Source organism: Triticum urartu, chromosome 2A (genome assembly GCF_056163025.1).
Source record: "Triticum urartu cultivar PI428250 chromosome 2A, HENAU_Tu73, whole genome shotgun sequence".
NCBI lineage: Eukaryota > Viridiplantae > Streptophyta > Magnoliopsida > Poales > Poaceae > Triticum > Triticum urartu.
In genome coordinates, this window is record NC_141874.1 from 333,902,300 (window position 1) to 333,927,612 (window position 25,313).

Genomic DNA, 25,313 nt, shown 5'->3' on the forward strand with positions numbered 1-25,313 from the left:
ACCAGTGCAAAAAATATTATATGCAAGTTACGAGTTAAGGCGTTAAAATACAAAATGTAATCGTACAAAGACGGGACAAAAGAGGAAAATATTAAACATCAAGGATAATATATTGACATACCGCTTTCATTAGCTGCCTTCTATTCAAATATTGTGGTACCGAATTTGGAAGACCAAGCCCTTCAAGGCTAATTGTCCTAGCTATTAAAAGTATCTAGGTATTTGACAATTTCTCTCTTAAGCCCATAATCTCTTCATGTGACAAGCTCTCTGCAATAATCGAAAAATACCCGAGAAGATCTGTTATGAAATACAAACAACGAGTAACCAATGTCATGCAAGAAGAAAAAGAGGACCATAAGTTCCCTAGGGTCCACCTTTAAAATAGATACAAGATAATTATGCCCGTGATATCAACATAAACTTAGTAAAACACATTAGTGTAACAAGTTCTATTTGACAAACTGAGATAAATATAATAAGCATGGCCCACTTTACCAATTAAAATTGGACTATTAAGAACAATAACCAAGACATGCTAATGTCAGTAATAAATAGGTAGAAGTGGTTTGTGTTTCCTAGTTCATAGCAGGACAAAGATGGTTTGATATACTGCTCAAAATAGCAACAAAAATTTAAAAATCTCACCTTTGACCTATTGTTATGCATAATTCGGCAAAGAAAGAGAGGAGAAAGCCATGACGACTCCTGAGCTTTCTTGTAACCAATATCTGGTTATTGAAAAGGTGGAGAACAAAGGGACAACCACCCAAATCGCTTCGTTGATTAGACAAAAGGGGAAGACCAACTATGCATGCTGCCCAAATCAGATGTTGTGATGGGAGCATTTGCAAGAGTGCTTTCTCTAGGAGCTAAAAGTGGTCATAGTCAATCACAACATGTATCCACCAACCATCCTAGAAACCATCCATACATTTGAGACCTAAACATGAATCATATACAAGTCTATTGGACCCAAGAAAAAAAGAACAACTCACCGCTTTCTTGAAATCCAGTTCAATTCCTCTTTTCAATTACATACCATGATTTTGTAAAAGGAAAGAGGCAAGAACAAGCTGCAAGAAAGCACTATACCATTTCAAAGCATTGCAAACAATTATACACTTCATATCCCTATATTATAAGGCCAAATTAGACGGGCACATCGATGCTTGCCATCAATGACCTAGTCTCTGCCAAGTTGCACTCGATACTTAGCAAAGAAATTATCCACATAATCATTTAGCTTTTCTCGTTGAAGGATAGAAACAAAAGATGTCGAGTCTTCACCTACCTCTATGACAACATGTCTATGATTTTTGTGCATTCTAATACAGTGTTCTAAATAACCCGCTCCATAGAATAGCAAGTAGCACCATGATGTGAGTAACACCGAAGCATATAATCTAATCAATCCTGTGGCGTAAAAACATGCATGATAAACACATGGAAGGATAAGGTGTGGAGTAATTACCTGTCCAGAAGCAAATGGATTATGAGCTGCAGAAGTGAAGAGAATGCCAATACAAAGCTCCCAGATCTGCCCAAATCAGTTGACCAAACCCAACATGAACATCTCCTGTATGCATAATTTTTTAATTGAGAGGATGTCATGACAATGTAATTTCATGGTTGGAAGGAGGAATCATATATGAACTAGAAAGAAATAAAGAGAAACCTAGCCGAGCATCATGGTAAAGGGTGTTGTGCTGCCGAAGTGAAGAGGCGAGTGAAGAGTGGTATGGGAGGAAGAATATATGCATGCATTTACCCCCAAAGCAGCGGAAAGGATGTGCATATCCCCCGCCATGATTTTGTGCATAAAAACCGAAGAACAATTGCGTCCTTCAATCTTAACGGGTTAGTTTCGCTAAGAGAACAACCATGATGTGGACCTGCATCCCCGTGTCGACTGGTTCCCCTCCTCTCTCTCTCTCTCCCCCTCCATCCCAGACCGATCGACCCATCCCCTCGTCTCTTGTAGCGGCGTCCGTGTCGGCCTCCCGTGTGTAGACAGATCCCCTTCCCCTTTCTCCGGGCAGCGACGTGCCCCCTTGTTATTTCTCTCAAAGTGAACGACCTTGTTCATCCTTTCTCGCGTACCTCGTAGGGAGGATAATTGGGCTGAGAGAATAGGCCCACGTAACCAGAGGGCTCTCATTCCTGTGGAGTAGCAGCCCTTAGGACATTTAGCCCAGAAAAAGACGTGTGGTGGTGGACGCATAGAGAGCAGTTTTAACGACTGAGACCTTCTAAATCACGCGAATGGATGGCCAGAAATGCTCGGTTAAGTTTTAATGTCCTATGAAATAGATATATTGTTTCCCGTATGTGCAACTAGGGTTCTCGAGCTAGGGTTGTAACCAAATTCCCCAACTGAGCGAGGGCGCTCCATCATCGGGATCTGACAGAGTGTGCCATGGACTACACCAACGCCATCCATATCATCCCGGACGCCACCGGTCCCGAAAGCTGGGCCAACTCTGCGGCGCCTCCTGGCGGGGACTCCGGGATTTGGGCCATCGAGGACGACTATAGCCAGTGGAACGGCAAGCAGGGGCTTAGCGGGGGTGGCTATGGCGGTGACAGGAACTCGTCGCAGCCGCATTCAAGGGCCGGCAGCGAGCAGCCGCCGTCGGGCAAGAAGCCCCGGGGCAGTGGGCCGTCGGGCGGCGGCGACGCGGGGAGCACGAGCAAGTCACGCGCGATTGGGAAGATGTTCTTCAAGACGAAGCTCTGCTGCAAGTTCCGGGCAGGGACGTGCCCGTATGTGACAAACTGCAACTTCGCTCATGGGATGGAGGAGCTACGCAAGCCGCCCCCCAACTAGCAGGAGATCGTGGCAGCACACGAGGAGGCGACGGAACAGAGAGAGGAGCACCAGATCCCGATCATGACTTCGTCCAACGTGGTGCCTGGTGATAGCGTGTCTGGCAGGGCGTACAAGGGGCGGCACTGCAAGAAGTTCTAACGTTGCACCCGTCCGTCCCTTCGTCTTTGCCGGAGCACCACCGGAGAGCCGCCGCCGCCATCCTCTGTTCTCTGGTGAGCACGTGCGCACAGAGTAGGCTCCAACCAATCACGTGCTGCCATGTGGCAACCAGCTACAGTACACGCACGAACAGTGCAGGAGTTTTCTGTTGTTTTTGTTCCCTAACTTCTTTTAGTTAAATCTTTTATTCTATATATCCAAACGAGGTGATTCTTTTTACTATGATCTCACAAAAACCAGCCCTTTATCACAGTAACAAAATCTCACATGTTTGCACTGTTCAAATTTGAATTCGTTTGAATTTGAATTAAACCTTCCGGAGGCCGTAACTTTCAAACCGCTTATCGAATTCGAGTGATTCTTTTTGCTTTGTGACTGTATTGCAATTTAGGTGTTGTTATGCTACTGTTGTTGTGTTTTAAAAATGCTTTTCTTGCTGTTGGTTTTTCTTTTGGTTCTTTTCGTGTTCCGATGATTGATTTGTCTAATTGTGTGAAACGTGTAGATTGTCAGGAGTGCGACGCGAGCTATTGTCAGGAGTGTGACTTTTTGAACCAGAACCAAGGCAAGTTACATGTCGATCATCCTTTACCTATTGTTTTCTATGCATGTAGTTATATCACACTATGAATATATGCATGTATAGGATTACTATATTATTTTGCTATGCTGTTGAGCTATCTTCCCGTCTTTTGCAAATCGTGGTAGTTGTAGTTGCTATGCAATGTAGACGGGGATTGGTTCGAGTATTCATTGAGCTTATGTGAGGATTATATATATATATAACAATTGCGTAGTAACTCAGGATTTAACTCACCTCTGGGCGGAAGTGGTATTGCTTGGTGTTGAGGGAAGGCATCATGGGGTCTTGCACCTTTTCTAAGGCCATGCGCTCATGAGAGTGCACCCTAAGTGGAATGCCGCCAAGGTTCAAAAAGATCAGACAGACTTAGTGACTAGTAGCTTCCATGTGCGGCCACTGGCTATATGGGCTCTGGCTTAGTTGATCAGTTGTTGGAACCCTGGCCTAGACAGTGTCGACAGATGTAGCATACATAGGTGGGATGTGGCCGTCAGGTGGTTAAGGGAACTTCTTCTGAAAGACTTCGTCTCAATCTTCGGATTGGGTCTAATGGGTAAAGCTTACTAAAATCTGTAGAGTATTAAAACTAATCATGATTAGCCGTGCCCCCGGTTATGGAAAATTTGAGCCACTATGCCATTACAGTTGTTGGATGATCTTGACAGATGTGACACTTAATAAATTTGTTGGGCAACTTAGTAAAGGGTAGGTTGGAGTTGATTTTGCCAACTCAACCTTGTGTATATAATTGTAGTAATAAAGGAACTAAATAAAAATTTGACTATTAGGTAGCTATGAGGACAAAATCAGCTTTCTGCAAAAATAAACCCTCAAGCCTTCCTTTTGATATACTATGCATATACATGTAGGTCTGATATATTATTACTCCTGTGTAACTTGCCAATACATTCCAAGTATTGACATATATGGCTGCAACGTCTCATGTTGCAGGATATTCAGACGAAGAGTAAGGTACCGTTAGGGTCGCGAGTCTGCACTCAGCATTGCCAGTGGGCTATGATGGGACTCATCGTTATTTTTTGCTACTTTTCCGCTGTTTGATTGAATAAAGCTAGCCAAGTGCTATGCAGATTGTTGTATTTTATATATTCTGGATCATACGATGTAATAAATGATGCACTTGCTATTCTGGTATTCATCTATACTGTGTGTGCTAGTGAGTTCAGTCCAGGGACTAGCACGGTAAGCACAGAGACTCAAATCCTTCGAGGTTTGGTCGTTATAGGTTGTCATTGTCGAGTTGCACTTGGCAAACTTGTGGTTCTTGTCGAGCTTGCGGAGGAACTTGAGGAGCTTGTCGGGGAAATCGTGCTTGATAGTTCCTCTCTTGGACTTCTTCGCGAAGTGCTTCTTCTTGTTCGCGCCTATGGCGGTTGCGTGCGGCAACGGCGCAACTTGTGTCGTGGAGTGCATGTTGCGCCTCAAGTGCTTGAGCTTCTCGCCTTTGTTGTTCTTGACGTTGTGCCTCGGCATCTTGCTCGTTTTGGTGTTGTCTAGCTTGTTCTTCCTCCTGTTGGCATGGACGTTGTGGTTCTTGTGCTTGCACGAATGTAGCTTGGTTTTGACGATGTCGATGCTCTTGCATTCGAAGTTGCTCCTGATGATCGGTGTCATGTAGGGGATTACAGTTTGCTTGACGATCTTGACGCGCGGCTCATCGCAGAGTGTTCGATGTCGGTGTACTTGAGCCGGAGATGGCGTCGTCGGAGTGTCGACTCGAGCGGCTCCGTCTTGAGTAGGATGAAGAGGTAGAAGAGCGATTGACCAAGAAAGAACGAGTCTCGTACATTCTTGCATTGCTCTCTTGCTTTTGTTCGTCGAGCTTGTTGTCGAAGTAATCTCTTGTACATTGCTCGGAGAGTCGCAAGTCGGTGGGGAGGTTGTCGATGCGGTCGCTCATTGCTTGTTGTTCTTGATGCAAAGCTCATTGTGTGCCAAATAGGTGGATCTTGGTGACGTAGTTGTTTGGGTCATCGCCTTGCTCTAAGAAGAGTGGCTTTGTAGAAGAACGTGGCCTATCCATCATTTCAAGCAAATATGTGAGTGGGAGAAGGAGAACTACTTATACCAAATGTACCTTGACCGATGTTGAGGGTGGATCAAAGATCACTCAATGATGTAACAAGGAAATAGCACAATTGGTACCAATTCTTGTCGGTTCTCACACCTAAAGCTTATAGTGGAGCTCGGTTGGTATGGTGGCACAAAATTGATGCAATTCTTAGTGAGACTCAATAATGTTGGAAATTTTTTGCAAATTTGAAATGCAACAAGTACACCAATAGCAATATATGGTACACGGAAACACACACGGATACATAAATGGGGTTGTGCAACCAAGGAATGAGCCAAAATGTGGAATCCACGAAAATGCCTTGTTGCACAACAGTAGAGAGATGCTAGCACGATTGCACAATAGGCAGATACGAAACGTGTGCACAAACCTATAAAGCAAACTTGCAACAACTTCTATCCCAAGTATGCTATATGTATGGTATTTCTATGATATGATCCAAGATGATCGAGTATGACAATCTTAATGTAGTATGATGCTATAGTTCTTGCTTAAAAGCTTATTTGCTTATCTTTCCTGATAGAGGCAAAGGTGTCCCGTCTTTCGATGAGATGGTGAATATCGTTTCGGAGGAGTAGACTTTCACGATCCGACTACGAACGTGTGAGGGCGTCGCGCCTTAGCAATCGCTAAACCAACTCTGAGAGGTTATTGACCATGCTGGAGCATGATCAACTTGACCACTAGGGTCTATTTCCTATGAGAAAACGAAGAACAATCAAGAAACTGAGATTGCAATATGGATATTGCGAATATAAGAGGAAAGCTTTATTAATGAAGGTGGGGTTCTGTGACGCCTTTGTCTGGTCGTTAAACACAAACAAAGTATGCGAAGTTGCAGCTATGGTGAACTTTTAACCTAAACAAAACCCAAAGTCTAAACGACGCCCTAAGGGTTGTATATATGGAGGAAGAGGGAGGAATTTCATGGCCCATGGGGGAGGGGTCCGAAACCAACCGTAACTCTTGTTTCCCCACACATACGGACTCTAAAAATAGCCTATACTTGAGTATTTCGAAATTACATGGGTCTGGCCCAAACATAAGGTGACGCAACACCTATAATAGCCTCTGGACTAAATTTATGAAGTGGCATCTTGTATATTCTGTCCAAGTCTTCATGCACTCATTATGGTCGCTTCAAAGTCCCGAAATCATCACTTCTAACTCCGTTCTTGTTCCCCTTGTGCATGACATCATCTCCATGCTTGATCTTGCTCCAATGTCCATCCCTCTTGTCCAAGCTAGGCCCTTTATTTGTAAGCAAAACAAATGTATCCAATTGATAGAGGCTAAGGTGTCCCGATGTTTCGATGAGATGGTGGCTGTCGTTTTCTGTGGGAGTCGACCTTGACGATCCGACTACGAACGTGTGAGACGTCGCGCCTTAGCAATCGCTAAACCAACTTCCGAGGGTTATTGACCACGCCGGAGCACGATCAACCTGACCACGAGGGTCTGTTTCCTGCGAGCAAACGAAGAACAAGCAAGAAACTGAGATTGCAATCGGGATATTGCGAATATAAGATGAAAGCTTTATTGATCAAGGTGGGGTTCTGTGACATCTTGGTCTGGTCGTTGGACACAAACGAAGTACGCGAAGTTGCAGCTATGGCGAACTTTTAATCTAAACAAAACCCAAAGTCTAAACGACGCCCTAAGGGCTGTATATATGGAGGAAGAGGGGGGGAATTTCGTGGCCCTTGAGGGTGGGGTCCGAAACCAACCCTAACTCTTGTTTCCCCACACATACGGACTCTAAAAATAGCCTATACTTAAGTATTTCGAAATTACATGGGCCTGGCCCATTAATAAGGTGACGCAGCACCTAGAATAGCCTATGGACGAATATTATGAAGTGGCATCTTGTATATTTCGTCCAAGGCTTCATGCACTCCTTATGGCGGCTTCAAAGTCCTGAAATCATCACTTGTAACTCCGTTCTTGATCCCCTTGCGCATGCCATCAACTCCATGCGTGTTCTTGCTCCAATGTTCATCCTTCTCCAAGCTAGGCCCTTCATTTGTAAGCAAAACAAATGTATCCAATTTAGGCAGCATCATAATCTCATGAACATTAGAATCATTACCAAGAAACGAAAGTACCTGGTAATTTAATTGGCGTGCGCGAGCTCTAGTAATTGGTCCAGTATATGTAACAGTAGGGGCTGTGGGTGTAACAATGGTATTGATGTCCTCATCATCCTCCCCTTCTTGAAATGAAGTCGTCCTCGACGGAAGCGCATCTTCCTCACCCAAATAAGGCTTCAAATCTGCAAAGTTAAAAGTGGGACTAACCCCAAAATCTACAGGTAGCTCAAGTTTATATGCATTATCATTTATTTTCTCTAACACCTTGAAAGGACCATCAGCACGTGGCATTAGCTTTGATTTGCGCAGATTAGGAAATCTATCTTTACGCAAATGTAACCAAACAAGATCTCCAGGCGCAAACACAACATGTTTTCTACCCTTATCTCCAGCAAGTTTATATTTAGCATTCATACGCTCAATGTTTTCCTTAGTTAACTCATGCATTTTTAAAATCAATTCAGAACGTTCTTTAGCATCAAAATTAACCTTCTCTGAAGATGGAAGAGGCAACAAATCAATAGGTGCACGAGGTAGGAAACCATACACAATTTCAAAAGGGCACATCTTAGTAGTAGAATGCAATGAACGATTATAAGCAAATTCAATATGAGGCAAGCATTCTTCCCAAATTTTCTTGTTATTCTTCAAAACAGCCCTAAGCATAGTAGACAATGTTCTATTGACTACTTCAGTTTGTCCATCAGTTTGGGGGTGACAAGTAGTACTAAAAAGCAGCTTAGTCCCCAACTTAGCCCATAAACATCTCCAAAAGTGGCTAAGAAATTTAGTATCACGATCTGAAACAATAGTATTTGGCACACCATGTAAGCGAATAATTTCACGAAAGAACAAATCAGCAACATTAACAGCATCATCGCTTTTATGACATGGTATAAAGTGTGCCATTTTCGAGAACCTATCCACGACAACAAATATGCTATCCCTCCCCTTCTTTGTTCGAGGTAAACCTAAAACAAAGTCCATAGATATATCCTCCCAAGGAACACTAGGTACAGGCAAAGGCATATATAAACCATGAGGATTGAGTCGTGACTTAGCTCTTTGACATGTAGTGCAGCGAGCAACAAAACGCTCAACATCCCGTCTCATCTTTGGCCAAAAGAAATGTGTAGCAAGTATATCCTCCGTCTTCTTGACGCCAAAGTGTCCCATTAATCCTCCTCCATGCGCCTCCTGCAACAACAAAAGACGAACGAAGCTAGCTGGAATGCATAGCTTGTTAGCACGAAACACAAATCCATCGTTAAGAACGAACTTGTTCCAAGTTCTCCCTTCCTTACAATTCTGCAATACATCTTTAAATTCAGCATCATGAACATATTGATCTTTGATGGTCTCCAAACCAAATATTTTAAAGTCAAGTTGTGAAAGCATAGTATAACGACGAGACAAGGCATCAGCAATAACATTTTCCTTACCCTTCTTGTGTTTAATCACATAAGGGAAAGTCTCAATGAATTCAACCCATTTAGCATGTCTACGGTTCAGTTTTGCTTGACTTTTAATGTGTTTCAAAGATTCATGATCAGAATGTATAACAAATTCCTTGGGCCATAAATAATGTTGCCATGTTTCTAAGGTCCGAACAAGAGCATATAATTCTTTATCATAAGTAGAATAGTTCAGACTAGGTCCACTCAATTTTTCACAAAAGTATGCAACAGGTTTTCCATCTTGTAATAACACACCTCCTAATCCAATTCCACTAGCATCACATTCAAGCTCAAAAGTCTTATTGAAATTAGGAAGTTGGAGTAAAGGAGCATGTGTCAACTTATCTTTCAATACCGTGAAGGCTTCTTCCTGTGCGGTACCCCAAACAAAAGGCACATCCTTGTTTGTAAGCTCGTTGAGAGGTGCAGCAATGGTGCTGAAATCTCTCACAAAACGCCTATAGAAACCACCAAGGCCAAGGAAACTCCTCACTTGTGTGACCGTTTTGGGCTGCGGCCAACTCTCAATAGCTTCAATCTTGGCTTTATCAACTTCAATTCCCTATGGAGTAACAACATAGCCAAGAAAAGATACTTGGTCGGTGCAAAAGGTGCACTTTCCAAGGTTTCCAAACAAACGTGCATCACGTAGAGCAATAAAAACAGCACGTAAATGTTCCAAATGTTCCTCCAAAGATTTGCTATAAATCAATATGTCATCAAAGTAAACTACCACAAATCTTCCAATGAAAGCACGTAAAACTTCGTTCATTAACCTCATGAAAGTACTAGGTGCATTAGTTAACCCAAAAGGCATGACTAACCAGTCATATAATCCAAACTTAGTTTTAAATGCTGTTTTCCATTCATCACCCAATTTCATACGAATTTGATGGTATCCACTACGCAAATCAACTTTGGAGAATATTGTAGAGCCACTCAATTAATCAAGCATATCATCTAGCCTAGGAATAGGATGACGATAACGAATAGTAATATTATTAATGCCTCTACAATCAACGCACATACGCGACGTACCATCCTTTTTCGGTACTAAAATGATAGGAACAGCACAAGGACTAAGGGATTCGCGTATATAACCTTTGTCGAGCAGTTCTTGTACTTGACGCATAATCTCCTTCGTCTCCTCTGGATTGGTACGGTACGGTGCACGGTTGGGTAGCGAAGCACCGGGAATTAAGTCAATATGATGCTCAATCCCTCGAATAGGTGGTAATCCCGGTGGCACGTCTTGTGGAAAGACGTCGGCGAACTCCTGCAAAATGTTAGTGACAGCAGGGGGCAAAGAGGAAGGCACGTCCTCGAATGAAAATAATGCCTCTTTGCACACAAAAGCATAGCAAACAGATTTGCTAAAATCTAGCTCATCAGTATCAGATTTTGTGGCAAGTAAACATGCACTTTTCAATTTAATTTCAGAAACAACAGTAGATGGTTTATTATTAGGCTTCATTTGGTGCTCAAATTCTTTTGCCACAATCTGATTTTCACTCTTATTTGTCTCCTGTTTTGCTTTATTAGCTCTATTAATATCATCTTTCAAAATGGAATCAGGAGTCATAGGAAGCAAAGTAATATTTTTATCGTTATGAACAAGAGTATACTGATTGTTTCTACCATGGTGTACAAAATTTTTATCAAATTGCCATGGTCTACCAAGTAATAAGGAACATGCTTGCATAGGTCCACATCACAATCAACATAATCAGCATATGTAGAGATACTAAAAGGCACACGAACTGTACGTGTTTCCTTAACCTTGCCGCTGTTGTTGAACCATTGGATGTAGTAAGGATGTGGATGTGGTCTTGTGGTGAGAGATAGCTTCTCCACCATCTCCATGCTAGCTAAGTTATTGCAGGTCCCTCCATCTATGATCACACGAACAGAACGTTCCTTCACAACTCCCTTTGTATGGAACAAATTATGCCTCTAATTTTGCTCAGCTTGTGTAACCTGCACACTCAAAACACGTTGAGCAACTAAACATTCATACCTGTCAGCATCTTCAGGAGCCATGTATTGCGTCTCATGATCAGAATCGTCTCCACCGTGTTCTTCACGTGTAATAAGAGCCAAAGTCTCCTCATCATAGTCACTAGCGGACTCATACCCACCATCCTCAGTAACAATCATCACACGCTTAGATGGGCATTCTCTCGCATAATGACCTCCACCCTTGCAACGTCGACAAATAATATCATGTGTTTGCCCTGTTGATGCCATGGATGAAGAAGAGCTCTTTGCAGGCCCAGAAGGTGTGCTCTTGGCAGATAGTGGTGATTGTGCCTGCTTTATTGTATCACGGTTGGAGGTGGCAGCCGTCGGAGGCGCCGGTGTAGCAGAACGTGTGGAAGTAGATGATGCACGTGGTGTCCATGATGAAGGTCGACCTGCAGAAAAGTTAGTCCGCGCCAATGCCTGTCGATCCTGCACTTCACGTTTAGCTTTACAAGCAAGATGGAATAAACGAGTGATATTAGTATACTCCTTATACTCTAGGATCGTCTGAATCTCTCTATTTAATCCACCCATAAAACGTGCAAGCATAGCTTCATTCTCCTCAACAATACCACATCTAATCATGCCAGTTTGTAATTCCTGATAATATTCTTCTACAGAATTTTTTCCATGTCTTAAGCGCTGCAATTTTTGAAGTAATTCACGTTGATAATATGGTGGAACCCAACGAATACGCATAGCAGTTTTCAAAGCAGCCCAAGTAGCCGGAATAGGATATAATCTACAATGCTCAGACCATCAAACACATGCAAAACTAGTGAATGCACAAACAGCAGCAGGAACTCGTCTCTCCTCGGCATATTGTAAAGATGTAAATCGTTGTTCAGTTTCTAACTCCCAAGTAAGATATATATCAGGAACATATCTACCCTCTGATAGAGGCAAAGGTGTCCCGATGTTTCGATGAGATGGTGGCTATCGTTTTCTGTGGGAGTCGACCTTGACGATCCGACTACGAACGTGCGAGACGTCGCGCCTTAGCAATCGCTAAACCAACTTCCGAGGGGTTATTGACCACGCCGGAGCACGATCAACCTGACCACGAGGGCCTGTTTCCTGCGAGCAAACGAAGAACAAGCAAGAAGCTGAGATTGCAATCTGGATATTGCGAATATAAGATGAAAGCTTTATTGATCAAGGTGGGGTTCTGTGACGTCTTGGTCTGGTCGTTGGACACAAACGAAGTACGCGAAGTTGCAGCTATGGCAAACTTTTAATCTAAACAAAACCCAAGTCTAAACGACGCCCTAAGGGCTGTATATATGGAGGAAGAGAGGGGAATTTCGTGGCCCTTGAGGGTGGGGTCCGAAACCAACCCTAACTCTTGTTTCCCCACACATACGGACTCTAAAAATAGCCTATACTTAAGTATTTCGAAATTACATGGGCCTGGCCCATTAATAAGGTGACGCAGCACCTAGAATAGCCTATGGACGAATATTATGAAGTGGCATCTTGTATATTTCGTCCAAGGCTTCATGCACTCCTTATGGCGGCTTCAAAGTCCTGAAATCATCACTTGTAACTCCGTTCTTGATCCCCTTGCGCATGCCATCAACTCCATTCGTGTTCTTGCTCCAATGTTCATCCTTCTCCAAGCTAGGACCTTCATTTGTAAGAAAAACAAATGTATCCAATTTAGGCAGCATCATAATCTCATGAACATTAGAATCATTACCAAGAAACGAAAGTACCTGGTAATTTAATTGGCGTGCGCGAGCTCTAGTAATTGGTCCAGTATATGTAACAGTAGGGGCTGTGGGTGTAACAATGGTATTGATGTCCTCATCATCCTCCCCTTCTTGAAATGAAGTCGTCCTCGACGGAAGCTCATCTTCCTCACCCAAATAAGGCTTCAAATCTGCAATGTTAAAAGTGGGACTAACCCCAAAATCTGCAGGTAGCTCAAGTTTATATGCATTATCATTTATTTTCTCTAAAACCTTAAAAGGACCATCAGCACGTGGCATTAGCTTTGATTTGCGCAGATTAGGAAATCTATCTTTACGCAAATGTAACCAAACAAGATCTCCAGGTGCAAACACAACATGTTTTCTACCCTTATCTCCAGCAAGTTTATATTTAGCATTCATACGCTCAATGTTTTCCTTAGTTAACTCATGCATTTTTAAAATCAATTCAGAACGTTCTTTAGCATCAAAATTAACCTTCTCCGAAGATGGAAGAGGCAACAAATCAATAGGTGCACGAGGTAGGAAACCATACACAATTTCAAAAGGGCACATCTTAGTAGTAGAATGCAATGAACGATTATAAGCAAATTCAATATGAGGCAAGCATTCTTCCCACATTTTCTTGTTATTCTTCAAAACAGCCCTAAGCATAGTAGACAATGTTCTATTGACTACTTCAGTTTGTCCATCAGTTTGGGGGTGACAAGTAGTACTAAAAAGCAGCTTAGTCCCCAACTTAGCCCATAAACATCTCCAAAAGTGGCTAAGAAATTTAGTATCACGATCTGAAACAATAGTATTTGGCACACCATGTAAGCGAATAATTTCACGAAAGAACAAATCAGCAACATTAACAGCATCATCACTTTTATGACATGGTATAAAGTGTGCCATTTTCGAGAACCTATCCACGACAACAAATATGCTATCCCTCCCCTTCTTTGTTCGAGGTAAACCTAAAACAAAGTCCATAGATATATCCTCCCAAGGAACACTAGGTACAGGCAAAGGCATATATAAACCATGAGGATTGAGTCGTGACTTAGCTCTTTGACAGGTAGTGCAGCGAGCAACAAAACGCTCAACATCCCGTCTCATCTTTGGCCAAAAGAAATGTGTAGCAAGTATATCCTCCGTCTTCTTGACGCCAAAGTGTCCCATTAATCCTCCTCCATGCGCCTCCTGCAATAACAAAAGACGAACGGAGCTAGCTGGAATGCATAGCTTGTTAGCACGAAACACAAATCCATCGTTAAGAACGAACTTGTTCCAAGTTCTCCCTTCCTTACAATTCTGCAATACATCTTTAAATTCAGCATCATTAACATATTGATCCTTGATGGTCTCCAAACCAAATATTTTAAAGTCAAGTTGTGAAAGCATAGTATAACGACGAGACAAGGCATCAGCAATAACATTTTCTTTACCCTTCTTGTTTAATGACATAAGGGAAAGTCTCAATGAATTCAACCCATTTAGCATGTCTACGGTTCAGTTTTGCTTGACTTTTAATGTGTTTCAAAGATTCATGATCAGAATGTATAACAAATTCCTTGGGCCATAAATAATGTTGCCATGTTTCTAAGGTCCGAACAAGAGCATATAATTCTTTATCATAAGTAGAATAGTTTAGACTAGGCCCACTCAATTTTTCAGAAAAGTATGCAACAGGTTTTCCATCTTGTAATAACACACCTCCTAATCCAATTCCACTAGCATCACATTCAAGCTCAAAAGTCTTATTGAAATTAGGAAGTTGGAGTAAAGGAGCATGTGTTAACTTATCTTTCAATACCGTGAAGGCTTCTTCCTGTGCGGTACCCCAAACAAAAGGTACATCCTTCTTTGTAAGCTCGTTGAGAGGTGCAGCAATGGTGCTGAAATCTCTCACAAAACGCCTATAGAAACCAGCGAGGCCAAGGAAACTCCTCACTTGTGTGACCGTTTTGGGCTGCGGCCAACTCTCAATAGCTTCAATCTTGGCTTTATCAACTTCAATTCCCTGTGGAGTAACAACATAGCCAAGAAAAGATACTCGGTCGGTGCAAAAGGTGCACTTTCCAAGGTTACCAAACAAACGTGCATCACGTAGAGCAATAAAAACAGCACGTAAATGTTCCAAATGGTCCTCCAAAGATTTGCTATAAATCAATATGTCATCAAAGTAAACTACCACAAATCGTCCAATGAAGGCACGTAAAACTTCGTTCATTAACCTCATGAAAGTACTAGGTGCATTAGTTAACCCAAAAGGCATGACTAACCACTCATATAATCCAAACTTAGTTTTAAATGCTGTTTTCCATTCATCTCCCAATTTCATACGAATTTGATGGTAACCACTACGCAAATCAACTTTGGAGAATATTGTAGAGCCACTCAATTCATCAAGCATATCATCTAGCCTAGGAATAGGATGACGATAACGAATAGTAATATTATTAATGCCTCTACAATCAACGCACATACGCGACGTACCATCCTTTTTCGGCACTAAAATGATAGGAACAGCACAAGGACTAAGGGATTCGCGTATATAACCTTTGTCGAGCAGTTCTTGTACTTGACGCATAATCTCCTTCGTCTCCTCTGGATTGGTACGGTATGGTGCACGGTTGGGTAATGATGCACCGGGAATTAAGTCAATTTGATGCTCAATCCCGCGAATAGGTGGTAATCCCGGTGGCACGTCTTGTGGAAAGACGTCGGCGAACTCCTGCAAAATGTTAGTGACAGCAGGAGGCAAAGAGGAAGGCGCGTCCTCGAATGAAAATAATGCCTCTTTGCACACAAAAGCATAGCAAACAGATTTGCTAAAATCTAGATCATCAATATCAGATTTGGTGGCAAGTAAACATGCACTTTTCAATTTAATTTCAGAAGCAACACTAGATTGTTTATTATTATTAGGCTGCATTTCTTGCTCAAATTCTTTTGCCACAATCTGATTTTCACTCTTAGTTTTCTCCTGTTTTGCTTTATTAGCTCTATTAATATCATCTTTCAAAATGGAATCAGGAGTCATAGGAAGCAAAGTAATACTTTTATCCTTATGAACAAGAGTATACTGATTGTTTCTACCATGGTGAATAGAATTTTTATCAAATTGCCATGGTCTACCAAGTAATAAGGAACATGCTTGCATAGGTACCACATCACAATCAACATAATCAGCATATGTAGAGATACTAAAATGCACACGAACAGTACGTGTTACCTTAACCTTGCCGCTGTTGTTGAACCATTGGATGTAGTAAGGATGTGGATGTGGTCTTGTGGTGAGAGATAGCTTCTCCACCATCTCGATGCTAGCCAAGTTGTTGCAACTCCCTCCATCTATGATCACGCGAACAGAACGTTCCTTCACAACTCCCTTTGTATGGAACAAATTATGCCTCTGATTTTGCTCAGCTTGTGTAACCTGCACACTCAAAACATGTTGAGCAACTAAACATTCATACCTGTCAGCATCTTCAGGAGCCATGTATTGCGTCTCATGATCAGAATCGTCTCCACCGTGTTCGTCACGTGTAATAAGAGCCAAAGTCTCCTCATCATAGTCACTAGCGGACTCATACCCACCATCCTCAGTAACAATCATCACACGCTTAGATGGGCATTCTCTCGCATAATGACCTCCACCCTTGCAACGTCGACAAATAATATCATGTGTTTGCCCTGTTGATGCCATGGATGAAGAAGAGCTCTTTGCAGGCCCAGAAGGTGTGCTCTTGGCAGATAGTGGTGATTGTGCCTGCTTTATTGTATCACGGTTGGAGGTGGCAGCCGACGAAGGCGCCGGTGAAGCAGAACGTGTGGAAGTAGATGATGCACGTGGTGTCCATGAAGAAGGTCGACCTGCAGAAAAGTTAGTCCGCGCCAATGCCTGTCGATCCTGCACTTCACGTTTAGCTTTACAAGCAAGATGGAATAAACGAGTGATATTAGTATACTCCTTATACTCTAGAATCGTCTGAATCTCTCTATTTAATCCACCCATAAAACGTGCAAGCATAGCTTCATTCTCCTCAACAATACCACATCTAATCATGCCAGTTTGTAATTCCTGATAATATTCTTCTACAGAATTTTTTCCCTGTCTTAAGCGCTGCAATTTTTGAAGTAATTCACGTTGATAATATGGTGGAACCCAACGAGTACGCATAGCAGTTTTCAAAGCAGCCCAAGTAGCAGGAATGGGATATAATCTACAATGCTCAGACCACCAAACACATGCAAAACTAGTGAATGCACAAACAGCAGCAGGAACACGTCTCTCCTCGGGATATTGTAAACATGTAAATCGTTGTTCAGTTTCTAACTCCCAAGTAAGATATATATCAGGAACATATCTACCCTCAAATGGTGGAATATTCAATTTTAGTTTAGGGAGATGGTCATGATCTCGTACCTGAGCGTGAGCCCTACCATTGCCATTATTTGCATGTGGACGACCTGATGGTTGCTGTGCTGGTGGTGGCACGTAGTTCTGATTTTGATCAACCTCATCCTCGTAATCGCCAGCAAAATCACCCTCCTCCGCATCAGCAGCAGGAGCCACAGAAGTAGCAACAGCAGCACCAACAGTTTGGCCAGGTGCAAGAGGGAGACGGCTCGCTCGGCGGAGGGCTGTTTCACGATGTGTAGGTAGTCGTCGTTGTTGTTGTTGTAGAGGTGCGTTAGGTGCAGCCGGTGGTGGTGGTGGAAGACGCGCGAGCAATTCATTAAACATGTCATCGAGCTTTGTTTCGAACGTCTTCTCCATGTCATCTATCTTCTCCATGGCCTCTTCAAATCTGTTTAGCACATCCTGCACCTGTCCATTCATCATTTGCTGAAATTTATCATGCAACTCCTGATTCGTCATGTTCTCCCAGTCAGTCTCGTCGGCTTGTGATCCTGCCATGGTTAGCAACAATAGAAAACACACAAGAATATGATCCTACAGAATACTAACAAGAGGTGGTGGTGGCGGGTGTCACAAATCCGTCAAGAAAATCTCAAATTCTTACCAGTTCTTACCCAGCAGCAGGCGGTGATCGGCAACCGTTGTAGTCAAAACTCTCAAAAGCTTGGATAGAGCGATTGCCAGGGAGAGTCAAACGCACGACGTAGAGGTATGTGGAGCTGGGAAAGCTTATAGTATGGTAGCAAAAAGGGTCAGCAATAATCAATTCAGAGATGCAAAGTTGAATAAACGCTCAACGACGGTACTGTGCTGGTCCTAGGCTAGACCGTGCTAGAGACGCGAGCCTAGAACACTAACAAAATCACGGCGCTGCACGTAAATAAGGGAAAAGCACACTCTGGAACTTTTTTTTTTCGCTTTTTTTTTTTGCGCTCCTTTTTTTTTTGCGCTCCTCTTTTTTTTTTTGCGCTCCTCTTTTTTTTTTTGCGAAAAATTACTATAACGGCGAGTGTCTCAAAACTCTTCCCTCGTCAAACTGATAGTATGGGCACGAAAATTTTTTTTCCACTTTTTTTTTTCGGAAATCAGGGCAGCGACGACGAAAAAGTGCGACAAAAAATCACTATGATGGCACGTGGCTCAAAAGACTCAGAAAAGCCTAAAAATAGGATAGGGAAAAAAAAAATTTGCCCGAGAAAATTTTGGCCTAAAAACTGCCCGGGGGTCTCCAGACTTTTTTTTTTCCGAGACCTACGCAGCCAAGGAAACACGAATCGGAATTGAGATTGATCTCAAGAACAAACCTAATATGAGAAGAACTCGGATTGGTGGTGGATATATGGTTGTGGTATATGGCAGCGGTGGTGGTATATGGTAGCGGTGGTGGTATATGAATACAGATTGGTGGTGGTATATGGATACGGATTGGTGGTGGTATATGGATATGGATTCAAAGCGGTGGCGGATAAGCAAAAGTGGTAGATGGGCGATGATGATGGTGCGGCGGCGGCGTGACAACTTATGACCAGAACTCGAAACTCTAAAAGACTAGACTCTAAGACCAGCAACTTGACACGACGATGCAACCGCAAATTCAACAAAGCAAAAACCCTAAAAAGATTATGCAAAGGCTCAGATTGGTTCGGATATGATGAACTAACCCTAATTTTTTTTGTGGCTTTTTCGTGGACTGTAGGTATGAAGAACAGACTCAATCTAATCTACGAAAAACTGTAAAATCTCACCGAGCAACCTGGAAATCTGATACCACTTGATAGAGGCAAAGGTGTCCCGATGTTTCGATGAGATGGTGGCTATCGTTTTCTGTGGGAGTCGACCTTGACGATCCGACTACGAACGTGCGAGATGTCGCGCCTTAGCAATCGCTAAACCAACTTCCGAGGGGTTATTGACCACGCCGGAGCACGATCAACCTGACCACGAGGGCCTGTTTCCTGCGAGCAAACGAAGAACAAGCAAGAAGCTGAGATTGCAATCTGGATATTGCGAATATAAGATGAAAGCTTTATTGATCAAGGTGGGGTTCTGTGACGTCTTGGTCTGGTCGTTGGACACAAACGAAGTACGCGAAGTTGCAGCTATGGCAAACTTTTAATCTAAACAAAACCCAAGTCTAAACGACGCCCTAAGGGCTGTATATATGGAGGAAGAGAGGGGAATTTCGTGGCCCTTGAGGGTGGGGTCCGAAACCAACCCTAACTCTTGTTTCCCCACACATACGGACTCTAAAAATAGCCTATACTTAAGTATTTCGAAATTACATGGGCCTGGCCCATTAATAAGGTGACGCAGCACCTAGAATAGCCTATGGACGAATATTATGAAGTGGCATCTTGTATATTTCGTCCAAGGCTTCATGCACTCCTTATGGCGGCTTCAAAGTCCTGAAATCATCACTTGTAACTCCGTTCTTGATCCCCTTGCGCATGCCATCAACTCCATTCGTGTTCTTGCTCCAATGTTCATCCTTCTCCAAGCTAGGACCTTCATTTGTAAGAAAAACAAATGTATCCAATTTAGGCAGCATCATAATCTCATGAACATTAGAATCATTACCAAGAAACGAAAGTACCTGGTAATTTAATTGGCGTGCGCGAGCTCTAGTAATTGGTCCAGTATATGTAACAGTAGGGGCTGTGGGTGTAACAATGGTATTGATGTCCTCATCACCCTCAAATGGTGGAATATTCAATTTTAGTTTAGGGAGATGGTCATGATCTCGTACCTGAGGGTGAGCCCTACCATTGTCATTATTTGCATGTGGACGACCTGGTGGTTGCTGTGCTGGTGGTGGCACGTAGTTCTGATTTTGATCAACCTCATCCTCATAATCTCCCACATAATCATCCTCCTCCACATCAGCAGTAGGAGCCACAGAAGTATCAACAGCAGCACCAGCAGTTTGGCCCGACTGAAGAGGGACACGGCTCGCTCGGCGGAGGGCTGTTTCCCGACGTGGAGGTAGTCGGTGTTGTTGCTATTGTTGCAGAGGTGCGGCAGGAGCAGCCGGTGGTGGTGGTGGAAAACGCGAAAGCAATTCAGCAAACTTGTTATCGAGCTTTGTTTCAAACGTCTTCTCCATGCCATCTATCTTCTCCATGGCCTCTTCAAATCTGTTTATCACATCTTGCACCTGTCCACTCATCATTTGCTGAAACGTATCATGAAGCTCCTTGTTCGTCAAGTTCTCCCAGTCAGTCTCGTCGACTTGTGATCCTGGCATGGTTAGCAGCAATAGAAACACACAAGAATATGATCCTATAGACTACTAACAAGTGGTGGTGGTGGCGGGTGTCACAAATCCGTCAAGCAAATCTCAAATTCTTACCAGTTCTTACCCAGCAGCAGGCGGTGATCGGCAACCGTTGTAGTCAAAACTCTCAAAAGCTTGGATAGAGCGATTGCCAGGGAGAGTCAAACGCACGACGTAGATGTATGTGGAGCTGGGAAGGCTTATAGTATGGTAGCAAAAAGGGTCAGCAATAATCAATTCAGAGATGCAAAGTTGAATAAACGCTCAACGACGGTACTGTGCTGGTCCTAGGCTAGACCGTGCTAGAGACGCGAGCCTAGAACACTAACAAAATCACGGCGCTGCACGTAAATAAGGGAAAAGCACACTCTGGAACTCTTTTTTTTGCTCTTTTTTTTGCGCTCCTTTTTTTTGCGCTCCTCTTTTTTTGTGAAAAATCACTATAATGGCAAGTGTCTCAAAACTCTTCCCTCGTCAAACTGGTAGGATGGGCACGAAATTTTTTTTTCACTTTTTTTTCGGGAATCAGGGCAGCGACGACGAAAAAGTGCGACAAAAAATCACTATGATGGCACGTGGCTGAAAAGACTCAGAAAAGCCTAAAAATAGGATAGGGAAAAAAAATTTGCCCGTGAAAATTTTGGCCTAAAAACTGCCCGGGGGTCTCCAGACTCTTTTTTTCTTTTTTTTTCGAGACCTACGCAGGCAAGGAAACACGAATCAAAATTTAGATTGATCTCAAGAACAAACCTAATATGAGAAGAACTCGGAATGGTGGTGGATATATGGTTGTGGTATATGGCAGCGGTGGTGGTATATGGTAGCGGTGGTGGTATATGGATAGAGATTGGTGGTGGTATATGGATACGGATTGGTGGTGGTATATGGATATGGATTCAGAGCGGTGGCGGATAAGCAAAAGTGGTAGATGGGCGATGATGATGGTGCGGCGGCGGCGTGACAACTTATGACCAGAACTCGAAACTCTAAAAGACTAGACTCTAAGACCAGCAACTTGACACGATGATGCAACCGCAAATTCAACAAAGCAAAAACCCTAAAAAGATTATGCAAAGGCTCAGATTGGTTCGGATATGATGAACTAACCCTAATTTTTTTTCTGGCTTTTTCGTGGACTTTAGGTATGAAGAACAGACTCGATCTAATCTATGAAAAACTGTAAAATCTCACCGAGCAACCTGGAAATCTGATACCACTTGATAGGGGCTATGGTGTCCCGATGTTTCGATGAGATGGTGGCTATCGTTTTCTGTGGGAGTCGACCTTGACAATCCGACTACGAACGTGCGAGACGTCGCGCCTTAGCAATCGCTAAACCAACTTCCGAGGGTTATTGACCACGCCGGAGCACGATCAACCTGACCACGAGGGTCTGTTTCCTGCGAGCAAACGAAGAACAAGCAGGAAACTGAGATTGCAATCGGGATATTGCGAATATAGGATGAAAGCTTTATTGATCAAGGTGGGGTTCTGAGACGTCTTGGTCTGGTCGTTGGACACAAACGAAGTACGCGAAGTTGCAGCTATGGCAAACTTTTAATCTAAACAAAACCCCAAAGTCTAAACGACGCCCTAAGGGCTGTATATATGGAGGAAGAGGGGGGAATTTCGTGGCCCTTGAGGGTGGGGGTCCGAAACTAACCCTAACTCTTGTTTCCCCACACATACGGACTCTAAAAATAGCCTATACTTAAGTATTTCGAAATTACATGGGCCTGGCCCATTAATAAGGTGACGCAGCACCTAGAATAGCCTATGGACGAATATTATGAAGTGGCATCTTGTATATTTCGTCCAAGGCGTCATGCACTCCTTATGGCGGCTTCAAAGTCCTGAAATCATCACTTGTAACTCCGTTCTTGATCCCCTTGCGCATGCCATCAACTCCATGCGTGTTCTTGCTCCAATTTTCATCCATCTCCAAGCTAGGCCCTTCATTTGTAAGCAAAACAAATGTATCCAATTTAGGCAGCATCATAATCTCATGAACATTAGAATCATTACCAAGAAACAAAAGTACCTGGTAATTTAATTGGCGTGCGCGAGCTCTAGTAATTGGTCCAGTATATGTAACAGTAGGGGCTGTGGGTGTAACAATGGTATTGATGTCCTCATCAGAGGGATAAATTCAAGCAATATGATATAAACCCCATCTTGTTATGCTCGATGGCAACAATACAATACGTGCCTTGCTGCCCCTACTGTCACTGGGAAAGGACACCGCAAGATTGAATCCAAAGCTAAGAACTTCTCCCATTGCAAGAAAAACCAATCTAGTAGGCCAAACCAAACTGATAATTCGAAGAGACTTGCAAAGATAAACAATCATACATAAAAGAATTCAGAGAAGATTCAAATATTGTTCATAACAAACTTGATCATAAACCCACAATTCATCGGTCTCAACAAACACACCGCAAAAAGAAGATTACATCGAATTGATCTCCACGAGAGAGGGGGGAACATTGTATTGAGATCCAAAAAGAGAGAAGAAGCCATCTAGCTACTAACTATGGACCCGAAGGTCTGAGGTAAACTACTCACACTTCATCGGAGGGGCTATGGTGATGATGTAGAAGCCCTCCGTGGTGGATTCCCCTTCCGGCGAAGCTCCGGAACAGGCCCCAAGATGGGATCTCGTGGATACAGAAAGTTGCGGCGGTGGAATTAGGTTTTTGGCTCCGTATCTAATCGTTTGGGGGTACGTAGGTATATATAGGAGAAGGAGTACGTCGGTGGAGCTTCGAGGGGCCCACGAGGCAGGGGGCGCGCCCTAGGGAGGCGCCCTCCACCGTCGTGACCGCCTCGGGGCTTTCTTGATGGAGGGTCCAAGTCTCATGGATCTTATCTGATGAGCAAATCACGTTCCCGAAGGTTTCATTCTGTTTGGATTCCGTTTGATATTCCGTTTCTTCGAAACACTGAAATAGGCAAAAAAATAGCAATTCTGGGCTGGGCCTCCGGTTAATAGGTTAGTCCCAAAAGTAATATAAAAGTGGAAAATAAAGCCCAATATGGTCCAAAACAGTAGATAATATAGCATGGAGCAATCAAAAATTATAGATACGTTGGAGACGTATCAGTGCTCGATATGGAGACCGCCCGAGGGGGGAGGGCACCCCTACATGCGCGTGGCCCATGCATATGCATGCAGGGGTGGTGTGCTATTTGAATAAGCAATGCACGTCCTTGACGTGGCACGTGCCTCACAAACCACACACACGGGCGGGAACGTCGAGGACCGGCTGCGTTCGTCCCTGAGACAGAGTCTTCGGTGGGCGATCCCGTGACAGAACGGGCCTAGACTTGGTGTGTCATCTCACGATGACATGCACTAACACGAAGAAGCAGTTATTCCCCGTGGCCTACCCCCTCTAGGTGCCGAACAATGCCCTAGACCGCCGGGGCCAACGGATGGGTGCTCGATATGGAGACCGCTCGAGGGGGGGTCACCCCTACATGCGCGTGGCCCATGCATATGCATGCAGGGGTGGTGTGCTATTTGAATAAGCAACGCACGTCCTTGACGTGGCACGTGCCTCACAACCACACACACGGGTGGGAACGTCGAGGACTGGCTGCGTTCGTCCCCGAGACAGAGTCTTCGGTGGGCGATCCCGTGACAGAACGGGCCTAGACTTGGTCTGTCATCTCGCGATGACATGCACTAACACGAAGAAGTAGTTATTCCCCGTGGCCTACCCCCTCTAGGTGCCGAACAACGCCCTAGACCGCCGGGGCCACCGGATGGGTGCTTGATATGGAGACCGCCCGAGGGGGGAGGGTGCCCCTACATGCGCGTGGCCCATGCATATGCATGCAGGGGTGGTGTGCTATTTGAATAAGCAACGCACGTCCTTGACGTGGCACGTGCCTCACAAACCACAACGGGCCTAGACTTGGCCTGTCATCTCGCGATGACATGCACTAACACGAAGAAGCAGTTATTCCCCGTGGCCTACCCCCTCTAGGTGCCGAACAACGCCCTAGACCGTCGGGGCCACCGGAGCAATATGACCAGCACTTCCTGCACAAAACGGACATGTTCCGACACCATTAATAAAAAAACACCGGCATCCACCATTAATAAGAAGGCCTATCACTTTGAATGTTCTCTGCTCGAGACAGGTGAACATTCAAAATGATAGTCCATTTCCTTAACAAGAGTGTAATGGATACCGAAGCTTACTGCATCTGGACTATCCCACTATTTAAATAGGTTTTGTTGCTTGTCTCTAGGCGAGGTGGGACTAAACTTTGATGGTGCCCTTATCATTACCGAGATCTACTCTCGGAAAAGGTAGCCATTGCCGAGAGCCGGGAGTCGACCCTCGGTAACCACTGCTCTACCGAGAGTCCTCTTGGCATAACTGCAACAGCCAAGTGCCTTCAACTCCTAGCGCATGCCTCTTTGCCGAGTGCCGCCCTCTGTAAAATTTTGTTCCCAGTTCTGTTCATACTGTTTTTTGCTTTAGTTGGTGCAGCAAAAACATTTATACAATACTCAAACTTCCATTTCGAGTCACACAGGTTAACAACAAACTCACATAAGCATTAATCCATAAATAGTTCACACAAGCTTCATTTCAAATCACAAAGTAGCTCTTTAGTACAAGTGCCTACTTAGTAATTAAACAACAAAGTGGTGTGCATGCA

General features: G+C 43.7%; 1 pseudogene; it reads left to right on the forward strand.

Annotated features, from left to right (window-relative positions):
* Window positions 1-2,390: 2,390 nt before the first annotated feature.
* Window positions 2,391-2,964, forward strand: LOC125541547 (zinc finger CCCH domain-containing protein 56 pseudogene; annotated as a pseudogene).
* Window positions 2,965-25,313: the final 22,349 nt, after the last annotated feature.